Source organism: Bos grunniens, chromosome 3 (genome assembly GCF_055505025.1).
Source record: "Bos grunniens cultivar Pamir isolate PY7600 chromosome 3, Bosgru_T2T1.0, whole genome shotgun sequence".
Lineage (NCBI taxonomy): Eukaryota > Metazoa > Chordata > Mammalia > Artiodactyla > Bovidae > Bos > Bos grunniens.
In genome coordinates this window covers 113,592,748-113,603,967 of record NC_141167.1, presented here as the reverse complement: position 1 = coordinate 113,603,967, position 11,220 = coordinate 113,592,748, and positions in this window count along the sequence as shown.

Sequence of the window (11,220 nt, the reverse complement as noted above, 5' to 3'; positions counted from 1 at the left end):
CAAATAAACAAGTATTAAAAAAAAAAAAGACTAAATTGTGTGGGACTTCCCTGGTGGTCCAGTGGTTAAGAATCCGCCTTGCAATGCAAGGGATGCAGGTCTGATCCCTGGTTGGAGACTAAGATCCCACATGCCCTGGAGCTACTGAACCCACATGCTCTGGAACACGCCGGCCACAACTAGAGAGCCCAGGTACTGCAACAAAAGATCCTGGATGACACAACGAAGATCCTGCATGCTGCAGCTAAGACCCAACACAGTCAAATAAATAAATAATTTTTTTTTTTAAAGAGAAGTGCTAGGGACTTCCCTCGTGGTCCATTGGTAAAGAATACGCCTGCCAATGCAGGGGACACAGATTCAATCCCTGGTCCAGGAAGATTCCACATGCTTTGGGACAACTAAGCCCAGCCGCCACAATTACTGAGCCTGCACACTCTAAAACCCATGCTACATAATGAGAGAAGGCAACCACAACAGCAACACTACACACGCAACTAACGAGTAGCCCCTCTTGAGAACTAGAGAAAGCCCCAGTGCAGCAACAAAGACCCAACACAGCCAAAAATAAGAATTTTTAAGACTAAATTGGGAAGTTCACTTCCAACAACTTGTATAATAACAAAAATGGAAAGAAAGGGAGAGAGGAATAAAATGGTTACTTAGACAAACACCTAAAACAAACAGAAAATACGCTAAGTTACAACAGTCCTCATTTCTGTAATTGGTTAGGAAGCCATAACTGACATCTCTGAACCACTTCCACTGCTTATCTCATATTTCCCATGTCTTCAGCCAGAACTTCAGATAGTCAGGGTTCTTTACGTGGTAGAATGATCAAAGCTTTCGTTGCCGACTCAAGGTCTGTGCTGCATTTTTTTCCCCTTCGGTTGCTATGTTAACCTTTACTACCAGGCAAGGAAGTGCCCCCAGAGACTCTCCTGGGCTCCAGAAATGCTCTCCTTCTCTCATTGTGTAGCAGCATCCCAATCTCCCCTAGGGAATCAGGATCAATCACACCAGCGAGCCAAGCAATCACTTTTTTTCTTTGCTTCTTGATTCAGTGATATATAGACCCCCAAATGACTAGGTGGCAGATTCTTCTAATTCAATGGAACTGTTAGGTAGGTAGAATAGGGAAAAGGAGTCCAAAATGGCAGTGGCTAAAAGACAAGGAAGGTCAAAGGAAGGTCCGAGGACCAGAGTGAAAACTTCAGGCAGAACAAACAGCACTCCTGGCTAAGCCCAATTTGCATAGGGCAGGCCCAAGTAGGGGAAAAAACACATAAAAGGAGGAGCCAAAGCGCTTTCTCTCGGACTCTCTTTCCTGAGTGCATACGCGCACTCTCTCTCTCTTTCTCTCTCTCTCTCTTTCTCCCTCCCCACGCACTCCTCCACTCTCTTTTCTTCGAGTCTTGGATTCTCCTGCTATCTTATAAATAAAAACGGAGCTGTAACACTGATTTGCCTAAGAGCTGTAGCAAGGTTTGTCCAAGACCCGAGAGCTGCCAATTTGCATAGGGCAGGCCCAAGTGGGGGAAAAAACACATAAAAGGAGGAGCCAAAGCGCTTTCTCTCGGACTCTCTTTCCTGAGTGCATACGCGCACTCTCTCTCTCTTTCTCTCTCTCTCTCTTTCTCCCTCCCCACGCACTCCTCCACTCTTTTCTTCGAGTCTTGGATTCTCCTGCTATCTTATAAATAAAAACGGAGCTGTAACACTGATTTGCCTAAGAGCTGTAGCAAGGTTTGTCCAAGACCCGAGAGCTGTGACGCGCCGAAGGCTTTAATGTCCATCGCTCCAAATCTTCGTTGTGACGAGACAAAGAACCGAGGAACATACACTCCGAGTCACGATAGATGTCACGCGAGTGTATGTTCCTCGGTTCTTTGTCTCGTCACAACAAAGATTTGGAGCGACGGACATTAAAGCCCTCGGCGCATCACAGCTCTCGGGTCTTGGACAAACCATGTTACAGCTCTTAGGCAAATCAGTGTTACAGCTCTATTTTATTTAGAAGATATCAGGAGAGTGTGAGAGAGAGAGAGAGAGAGAAGAGCGCACGCACGCGGGAGAGAGAGTCCGTGAGAAAACGCTTTGGCTCCTCCTTTTATATGTTTTTTTCCTCCACCTGGGCCTGCCCTATGCAAATTGGGCTTAGCCAGGAGTGCTGTTTGTTTTGTTTGTTCTGCCTGAAGTCTTCACTCTGGTCCTCGGACCTTCCTTGTCTTTTAGCCACCGCCATTTTGGACTCCTTTCCCCTGTTCTACCTACCTAACAGAACCATAGTGTCTAATGGTAGAAGCATTCTCATGTTGGAACCCAAGTTCTCCAAACCAGCAGACCTCATAGTTTCTAGGAAAAACAAAAATTCTGTAAGTGGATTATTGGGTATAATAGTGAAAGAGCCACCCCCACTTTCAGCCTCTGACTCCGGAACCCTTATATTCTGGCCATGAGGGAGGCAACACCATGTAATCGTCCCTGATTCAAAGCTTATATCACATCTTGTAAGACAGAACTTCGTACTTTCAGAGAATTGTCTCCCAACTGCTGCTGTGACTCTTCAGTAAACATTCCACATTTAAAATAAGCATCTGCTTTCAAATGGGGTACATGGAGAGATCACTTAATTTAATGAGCACAAGTGCATTTCCTTTGCTATGAAGTAAGTTCCTTGATTGGACACAATGCTATGGGGAATACCGTAACTATGAATAAGGCATATCTGTGAATCTACCAATGCTGGTGCTGGCAGCAGCATTTTGAGCAAAGAAGGTGAATTCATGTCCAAAATGTGCCTGTTTCAGTAAAGATAAATCTACGCCCTCTCCACGAAGAAAGAAATCCAATATAATTAACTTGACATCAAATGTCTGGCTGATCCCCACAAGAAATAGTACATGTCAGGGACTCAGTATTGCCTCTGCTCTTGATATATTACGCACTCAACTTTGCAGTCATCTGGAAGACTTTAAGTTATATTTATCTTTCTAGTCCTGAAGCCCTCCTAATATTTACCATGTAATTTAGTGTATTCTTCCCTTAGAAAAATGGAATTAACAAATATGACTATTAACTATTGGATCACCAGGGAAGTCCTGGTATAACTTCTTAAGAATACGGCTGCCTGTGCAGGGGACATGGGTTAGATCCTTGGTCCAGGAAGATCTCTCATGCCTCGGGGCAGCTAAGCCAGTGCTCTACAACTACTGCGTCTTGGAGCCTGCCAGCCAGAACTACTGAGCCTGGGTGCTGCAACTCCTGAAGCCTGCACACTCTAGAGCCCGCGCTTTGCAACAGGAGAAGCCATAACAATGAAAACCAGTGCACCACAAAGCACAACATCCTCCCTACCCCCGCCACAGCTAGAGAAAGCCCCCACCACAACAAAGACACAAGGCAGCAAAAAGTGAATAAATAAGTTATACCAGTGTATCAGTAAGATTACAAGTTCGGGGATCAAATGTACAACATGCTGATAATAGCTAATAATACTGTATCATATAACTGAATGTTGCTAAGAGAGTAGATCTTAAATTTCTCAGCATAAAAAAAGAATTGGTAGTTAGGTGATGATAAATAGCAGTAGCTAATACTATGGTGGTTGTCACTTTGTGATTTATAAATGTGTCTAATCATCATGCTGTATACCTTAAACTTACACAATGTTATGTGTCAATAAAGCTTGGTGGTGGGATGGGTTATACTAAAATCTATGTCACAAATATTCACTTATTTATTTGGCTTCACTGGGTCTTAGTTGCAGCATGCAGAAGTATTAATTACAACCTGTGAGATCTAATTCCCTGACCAATGATTGAACCTGGGTCCCCCTGAATTGGGAGAGTAAAATCTTAGCCACTGAACCACCAGGGAAGTCCCAGAAGACAGTTTTGATGTATTGAGATAAATGGAACATGTAATGTTTGCAAAGTTCTTGTGAGAAATTAGATGAAGAGCAGAGAGTATCTTGTCCATTGAGCCAGGCTCCATGAGATAGTGGAGTCTTTATTGGCTCTCCTGCCTCCTGGTTAGGGACACACAAGAAGTAAAAGGATCAGAACACCTTCTCCTCAGGAAGCATCAGCCAGTGTGGGTGAAGCTACATGTGTGGTCTCCCCAACAAAAGCGGGGAGTCCAGGTCTTAGCAGATGTGTGCGTACACAATGAGAGAGAGGTCTTAGAAGCTCAAGTGATGTGTGTGAATGCTCTTTAACATTGCTTTAGGGTGCGGGATTCTTGGCCCCCAGAGGAGAAGAATTCAATCCGGGGCCAGAGACGAGGCTTGATTGCTCAGAGCTTTTGTGTAATAAAGTTTTATTAAAGTATAAAGGAGATAAAGCTTCTGACATAGGCATCAGAAGGGGGCAGAAAGAGTACCCCCTTGCTAGTGTTAACAATGAAGTTATATAATCCAAAGAATGTCTGGAGGTTGTAAAGACCTCATCAGACTCCCAAAATTTACATTTTAAGATAACACTGTCCTCAGGCAGGATACATCCTTGTAAAGACCAGGTCTACTCCCATAATTTACATTTTAAGATAACAGAAGGTTTAATCCAAAGACTGTCCTTAGGCAGGACACATTATTGTTATATAATCCTAAGGAAGTGTTATCTCTAGTGTTAACACTAGCAAGCCCCCTTCTGATGCCTATGTCAGAAGCTTTCTCTATCTCCTTTATACTTTAATAAAACTTTATTACACCAAAAAAAAAAAAAAAACCTAAGGAATGTGGAGAAAGACAAAAAGTTTGTCCTTTCTTCCTCCTTGAGAATTCCAGACCCCTCTCTCCTTGGGGACCCCTAGACTCCCTATCAACCTGCCTAGGAAATGACTCTCTCAAGGCTAGAATAAAAATTCAGCAGAATCTCTGATTCACTTAAATCTTTTTGCTTATTCTAAAAGAACCAAAAGTTAGGAATTGTCTAAAGAAGGAACTCATCCCTGTTTTGGGGAAGATCTAAAACAGAGATCAAACCAGTCCTGCTTTAATTCCTGCTGTGGCTCTCTGTGACCTGGGACAAATCACCTGACTGCAGAACCTTGAGTTTTGTTAAGCTGATATCTACCCTATGGTGCATTTAAAAGAAGAAATTGAAAATATAAACGACACCACTAAGTACTCGGCATGGAGTAGAAGCTCCACCCATGTTAGTTCCTAGTCATCCATCCTCTTCCTCCTTTTTCTTCCTCTGTTCAGCGAAACAAGTGGGGGACCTCTCACCCAACGCACACTCAGGCAAGAGGGCCTAACTCGCTCACAGGTTAAATCTCTGTCTATGGCTGTCTGCTTTACAATTCAGACATCGTCACAACACAGACACAATCCTGCTAAGGCTTTCCTTTCCGGCAGTAAGTGTGGCTCCCAGGGGAGCCCCCCACTGTTTATCCTGTGGCCTCGCTCTGAGTGTCCAGCCCTAACTTAGAGCTTGGCAGCAAGGTTCAGGGGGCTGTGTTAGAGAGAAAAGTGTTGGAGGCAGGAGGAAGATGAATTCCTGAATCTTCAGGCTAGTGCTGGGCATGGCTTTTCAAAACCTCAGCAATAGTTCCCAAACCCCTCAGACCCAGTGTCCCTTTTATTACCCAGGGATGATATATGTATATAATATAAACTATAAACATAATTTTAGAAGGTAAATATAATACTCTAACCATAATATAAAGGTGAAATAAAAACATAATTTATAATAATATTATAAATATTTTAATATGTAATATTCAGACATAACTAGACTGGAAGCATATATAGTATGCTGTATGTAGTATATGTAGTAGTCAGAGACCTGAACCACGTGTGGAATCACTGTGAATACAACAGCAACAAATGCCAACTGGTGGGTTTGCATAGGTATCAGTGACTCTGATGCCATAAGCAGCACTGTTGTTGATGACATAGATTTCTGAAGTGGTAAGCAATTCATGGTAAAGTTCTGAACAAAACAAATTATAAATCCCCTCAATCTACATCTTAGTTGCATTTCTGGGAAACTCGATATTTAAAATGGTGCAAAAAGTACTTTGTGTTTATATGTAAAATCAGGTTGGATTCTAGGTGCACTCAAATTGTAACAGATTTTTCACATTAATATCCAATGTTATTTTTATTTACTTTTTTAATACTTTTATTTATTTACTTATTTTTGGTTGTGCTGGGTCTTCACTGATGCAAGGGACTTCTCTAATTGTGGTGAGAGGGGGCGACTGTTCACTGCAGTGCACAGGCTTCTCACTGCAGTGGCTTCTCTGGTTGCAGAGCACAGGCTCTAGGCATGCAGGCTTTAGAAGGTGCAGCTCGTGGGCTCTGGAGTGTGGGCTCAGTAGTCGTGGTGCACAGGCTTAACTGCTCCCTAGTACGTGGAATCTTCCCAGACAAGGAACCAAACCCCTGCCCCCTGCATTGGCAGGCGGATTCTTACCCACTGTACCACCAGGGGAGTCCTCAATGATATTTTTAAAGGACATGTGGAATGTGGGACAATTTTATCTTGTGCAGCACTATCCTGGTTATTGCAGGTTACTATTCAGGTTATTGGAGAAGGCAATGGCACCCCACTCCAGTACTCTTGCCTGGAAAATCCCATGGATGGAGGAGCCTGGTAGGCTGCAGTCCATGGGGTCGCGAATAGTCTGATACGACTGAGTGACTTCACTTTCACTTTTCACTTTCATGCATTGGAGAAGGAAATGGCAACCCACTCCAGTGTTCTTGCCTGGAGAATCCCAGGGACGGGGGTGCCTGGTGGGCTGCCGTCTATGGGGTCGCACAGAGTCGGATACCACTGAAGTGACTTAGCAGTAGCAGCAGTATCCAGATTATAACATCTTTTGCTCCTGAGCACTCACAACCGTGAAACCCTACCCATCCCTACCCCACCCCCCAATATAGCATGACAATCGAAAAATACCCCCATGGATTTCCAGAACATCTCCTAGAGGGCAGTACATCCTCCCTTTGATAACTCTGCAAACCGTCCTCCTGTTGGCTTGGGGGGTAAGTGAGACCTAGCGCCCTCCCAGGAGTTACAGTCTGATTTAATTTCATAATGCCCACGTCTATTCACCTTTTTAAAAATATATGTATTTATTTTTGGATTCAGCGGGTCTTAGTTGTGGCATGGCATTGGGGCTCTAGTTGCGGCTCATAGGCTCAGATGCCTTGAAGCATGTGGGATATTAGTTCTCTGACCAAGGACTGAACCCTCGTCCCCTGCATTGAAGGGCAGATTCTCAACCACTGGACCACCAGGGAAGTCCCTTCTATTCATCTTTGTATCCTAATGTGAGTCTGTTGACCTTTCCTCCTTTCTGAGCATGCATATCAGCCCTGCCTCCCAAGTTCTGAGCCCCATTTCTCTGTTCATTTCACTTCAAACAACTTTTAATTCCAGAGAGCCTTCCCCTGTGTTCCTTGGAATACCAGGAGAGGCAGCTGGATGAGATCAAGCCAGTGATAGAACTCTGGGAGGAGTTTGGCAGAACAATCAGGTAAAGCCAGAGCTGGTGGTTCTCTAGAAATATGAGGGATTGAGAGGGTCTAGATCTTGTGTGGGCTGTGAGGGACTAAGTAGGTACGCCTAGGCTCAGCTAGGGGCAACTTGGCCCTCTCTACCCTCTGTATTAGGCTAGACAATGTCCTTAATAACCAAGGTCTCTATCCTTCACTCACCCAGTCCTTTATCAAGGTGGTATGAAGAACACAGATTCTGGAGACAGACTACCTGAGTTCTGATTGTAACTCTCTTATTCACTTGCTTTGGGAGGGTTATTTAATCTCTCTGGGTCTCAGTTCCTTCATGTGTAAAAGAGAATAATATGTCATAGGGTTGTAAGAATTAGATGGGTTTACATATGTAAAAGTACTTGGAATAGGGTCTGGCACACAGTACTTTCCAAATCTAGATATTACTATTGTCATCACCATTCATGCCCTGAAGGTAGCATAAAGCTATGGAGTTGCCCCAACTTGGGGGTTGAACATCCCTGAAGACACTATGAAGAAACCTATGTTAACAGAACATTATGTGTAGGTAAGAATACTCAGGTGATCTAGGGAAGAAGGCTCTCTTGCTTCATTCTTAAAGATCTAGGTGGTCAGGGCCTAAGAAAAGCCTATTTGTAGTAGTAGTAATAATAGTCTAACAAGGGGAGGCTAAAATGCTTAGCAGGAGGGAGGGCTGTCAGTGTCACCCCAACCCAGTGCCTGGAGGAGGGAAGCAGTCCAAGAGGGAACTTCCACAGAAGCATTTCCTGCAGCCTTGTGAACAGGTTGACTTTCTGTCCATCTGTGGATTGTGACTTTCTGCCTTTGCAGATCTGGAGTCAGGACTGCCACCCAAACAGCCAGAACAGAAGGTACCAGTGATGTCCATCTCAACAAACAACCTGAGCCCCAAAGCGTCCATTTTCAGAGGCACAGAGAGCAGGGGATTAACACGGGAAGACAGCAATTCACTGAAGAGTGCTTCCAGTGAGGACCAGTTCTCAGGGATGAGGGCAGCAGGAACAAAGGAGCTGCCAGGAGCCACCCCCACTGAAAACAACTCCAGAAATAGAGAAAACTCAGCAAGGACAAGAAGGGCAGACAGAGAGAGGCAGAGGTGGACAGGAAGGAACTTCCAAAATGGACAATAGAACAGGGGTTCCTTGTAACAGTGAACGACGGAAGAGATCAAAGTGGGAAAGCTGGCTCCATACCGGGGCAAGTTCAAGCAGAGGGAAGAGTCCTACCTAGCAATGACACCAAGTCCCTGAAAGTCGGTTGTCCAGGGAAGCAGAATCCTTGTCCCTTTGGTTACCTGAGTTTCTCTGAAGACTTTCACCTCAAGTTTGGGCTTTGGGAGCATATCTCAAAGTAGCCCTTGCTCAGATCTCCAGCCTTCCGCCTTTGTCAGGACCCGACTCCCAGCTCCCACTCCTACACAACTGAAAAAACACCGAAAGAGTTTTCAGTGATACAGGTGTGATAGCTGCATTTGCTTTCCTCCCTGACTGTTTCTAATGTGTGTGTCTTCTACCTAACCACTTATTATAAAAGCATTCACTGATCCCTCAAAGAACTTGCAGGTTTTGCTCCACAAAACAAAGCACTCAGGAATAATTCCTCAGTGATTAGAACTGAAGGATCATGTTTCCAGTAGTAGGAATTAGAGGGCAGAAAGACAGATTTCTAGGGCCCCAAGAAGGAGTTACAGATGTCAGACAGCAGAGGCTCAATCTGAGTGCTCCGTGGTAGAAGTAGCCTGGGTAGATAGAAAGCAGCTTTCAGAACTATTATGGGAACTGCCACTTGTTTAGCAAAAGCTGCCTAAACCTTTCTTTCCAGTTTGAACTATCTTTCCCAAAGCAACAGATTATGTTTTGCTACCATGCCCTTTCTTCAAAACATGCATGAGGACTTCCCTGATGGTCCAGTGGTTGGGAATCCACCTGCCAATGCAGGGGACACGGGTTCGATTCCTGGTCCAGGAAGATTCCACATGTCACAGGGCAACTAAGCCCACGAGCCACAGTGACTGAGCCTGAGGTCTGGAGCTCACGTGCCGCCGCTACTGCCTAGAGCCTGTGCTCCACAAGAGAAGCCGCTGTGAAAAGAAGCCCATGCCCCACAGCTAGAGAGCAGCCCCCACTCGCCTCGGCTAGAGGAAGCCTGAGCGCAGCAACAAAGACCTGCCACAGCCAAAAGTAAATTAATTAATTTTTAAAATTAAAAAAAAAAATCATGTATGAAGACAAGTGTAATACTCTGGAGCAGGGGTGAAGGGGAAAAAAAATCATTTCAGCACCATGCTCCAGATCAATGTGGTAAAAAAACAAATCAGCAGATATCTTCCAGGCAGCGAGCCTACAGGAGAGCACCGGTGCCAGAGAAAGCCACCACTGCTCAGCAGCGGTCAACTCTCTGCTTCCCACCTGGGCTTCCCAGGTGGCACAGTGATGAAGAATCCAACTGCCAATGCAGGAGACAAAGAGACGCAGGTCGGGAGGATGCCCTGGAATAGGAAATGGCAACCGACTCCAGTATCCTTGCCTGGAAAATTCCATGGACAGAGGAGCCTGGCGGGCTGCAGTCCATGGGGTCACAGAGTCAGACACAACCGAGTGACTAAGCACAGCAGACACTCGACTCTCAGATGTCTGTATCACCAGGAACAGGAAACACCTGTTTTACTTCAGTGGCAAGCCCAAGGTGCAGAACATTCGATCCCCATCTTGTGTCCATGAAATAAAACAGGAAGTCCTCTGTTTTACCAGGACATACTGGACACACACTGGGTGTGACAGTGAGGTCATCCTTTTATTTGGCCCTGAGTCCCGGACTAAAAGCCACCATCACTGCTATCCTGCACTTAGAACAGATTTCAAATGTAAAATGGGTTGTTGTGAAAGTGTTAAGTCACTCAGTTGTGTCTGACTCTTTGTGACCCCATGGACTATAGCCCACTAGGCTCCTCTGTGCATGGGATTCTCCAGGCAAGAATACTGGAGTGGGTCGCCATTCCCTTCTCCAAGGGATCTCCCCGACCCAGGGATCGAACCCGGGTCTCCCACATTGCAGGCAGATAGATTCCTTCCCATCTGAGCCACTAGAGAAGCACAAAATGAGTTGTTAGGCATGGATAAACTTTGGGATATAGGTTGCCTTCCAGGGATATTGTTCCTTGCTTCCTACTCAGAGCTGTACATGGTTTCAACTTCTGTATTCTTTTTATTTTTGGCTGTTCCAGGTCTTAGCTGCAGCACTCAGGACCTTTAGTTACAGCATGTGGGATCTAGTTCCCGGCCTAGGAATCGAACCCAGGCACCCTGCATTGAAAGCTCAGAGTCTTAGCCACTGAGCCACCAGGGAAGTCCCTCAACTTCTATATTCTTATATCAATACTAAGAAGTGAGGAGGGTGGGAGCGAGAAAGTGTTCCTTGTCTGATCTTTAAGCATTTGTCTTCCGGTTACTATATATAGAGTTCCTTTCTCAGCAATGTAAGCCATGATTTTATTCATAGTTTAACATCTTCGGGGTGACAGTGCTGCTCTCTATTGACCCAGACTCATCTACTTCTTCTCCTAAGTTTGATAAAACAGTGGGAGGTAAGGAGGGACGGTTAGCACAGGTCATTCGGGGATAAGGAGCAAGGACGATGGGGTTGTTTCCAGAGGCAGATGCACCAAGCATACACTGAGCTGGGAGGGGAAAGAGAAGGAGGCAAGCACCCTTGCA